This window comes from Micropterus dolomieu, unplaced genomic scaffold, assembly GCF_021292245.1.
Source record: "Micropterus dolomieu isolate WLL.071019.BEF.003 ecotype Adirondacks unplaced genomic scaffold, ASM2129224v1 contig_14389, whole genome shotgun sequence".
In the NCBI taxonomy this organism is placed as follows: domain Eukaryota; kingdom Metazoa; phylum Chordata; class Actinopteri; order Centrarchiformes; family Centrarchidae; genus Micropterus; species Micropterus dolomieu.
Window position 1 is genome coordinate 4092 of NW_025743375.1, and position 1731 is coordinate 5822.

The 1731-nt window shown below is 45.2% G+C and overlaps 1 long non-coding RNA gene across 1 annotated transcript; it reads left to right on the forward strand.

Annotated features, from left to right (window-relative positions):
* Positions 1-344: 344 nt before the first annotated feature.
* On the forward strand, positions 345-1685 carry LOC123966842. The gene is made up of 2 exons (XR_006824081.1): positions 345-968; positions 1263-1685. It is a non-coding gene; the product is annotated as an uncharacterized LOC123966842 (long non-coding RNA).
* The last annotated feature ends 46 nt before the right edge of the window (positions 1686-1731 follow it).

Below are 1731 nucleotides of genomic sequence, written 5' to 3' on the forward strand. Positions count from 1 at the left end.
ACGCATCAGGGTGCTGTGAATACTGCAAGTAGGAGGACACCCTGCGGAGTGGCACTCCTGCTGCCAGTTGTTGAGGAGACCTTGAGAACCACAGATCCTCCTGCACAGACAAGGGTGGGCTTTGATCTCGCCATGACATTGATGTCTTTGAAATAGAAAAAGACCCTGTTGTCATGCTGACAAAACAGTTGCAGTGTGGTGTCCACACATCTGTTGGACATGTGGGGGTCTAGCTAGTGAGTAGATACCTCTGTACATTAGGTGTGCAGGGTTGACAGAGACGGCCGGCTTTAGCAGGAGTTGTTGGATCTTGGTGTCCACTTATATCTGAGAGGACACTTTAGCTTGCTGGTGGTGTGTGGGAGAACTAAAGAGAGTGACCTTGTCTCAGAATGCCATCCATCTAGCTTGACAGCATGCAGCGGCGTTGCTATTCTGCATGGAAATGTTGCAGCGTTGTGAATAAAATGCAGAATTAGCTCGCACCCTTTCTGGGACGTCTTTCTCTCTTCCCTGGCTGTTAGTGCTTCATTTCAGATGTTTTTGATTTGGATCTTTTAACCTCTAATGATGACCAGGGGTGCCTCCAATCAAGTTGGCAACCTTAAGATTATGGCTGCAAACCCCTCACACTACCGGATTATTTGGGCCTTTAATCGGTTTCAACCAACCTCGGCTAAAAAACAACTAAAAAAATAGTCGGGAGGGATGAATTGAACCCAAATTCAGTTATCCTCTCTTGTGCGGCCAGCATTAGACGCAGGAGAATGGGCACGCTGTCATGATTTGTTCTTGTCTGCTCTGTGTTTCTGTATCTCTATCCTTGTTTTAGTCTGCAGTGGTCAGTACCTATCAAAAGTGGTCCAAGGAAAGAAAAGCTGTGAACCGGTGACAAGGTCATGGAAGGCCAAGGCTCATTGACGCATGTCGTCCGATCCAACAGAAAAGCAGTCAGATTGCTGAAAAAGGTAATAGCGGTCAGAACACACAGTACACCCCGGTTTGTTGTGTATGGGCCTGCGTAGCTGCAGACCAGTCAGGGTGCCTGCGCTGACCCCTGTCCACTGTTGAAAGTACCTACAATGAGCATGTGAGCATCAGATTTGGACCACAGAGCAAAGGAAAAAGGTGGCCTAGCCTTATGAATCACTTTTTCTATATCAAATTGATGGCTGGATATCATAATGTTGCATTAACCTGCATCAGTCTGTCTCATTTAATGTTGTGTAATTTCTGTGTTGTGCTGTTTGTCTCTTTTCCAGGTTCTGGGTAAACATGGTGATGATGATGCAGACACTTACAGCACCGTGAAAGTTCCTCTTCCGGGGGAACACGTGGCACCAGGATACACTATGGAAAGAGGACAAGCCAGCGGAGGCAGTGTGATGCTTTGACATTTGACCCCAAGTTGCAACTTCTGACATATGTAAAAATAGTAAGTCGCTTTGGATATAATCGTCAGCTAAATGTAATGTGAACATTCTGTTAAAGAATGTTTTATGCAAAAATGAGATGATCTCTATCCTGAAATAAATTCAATTCAGTTCATTCCCTGATGGCAGTCGCCTCTTTCAGCAGGATAATGTGTCCTGCCACAGAACAAAAACACATGTCATATCCATCCTGACCTGTGAACTGAAGCACCATTACAAATAAAGACATTTTAATCCATCTGAACTCAACCATCGAGACTCTCTCGTTTCTCTCTGCCCTTTCTACTTGTAAATCTCT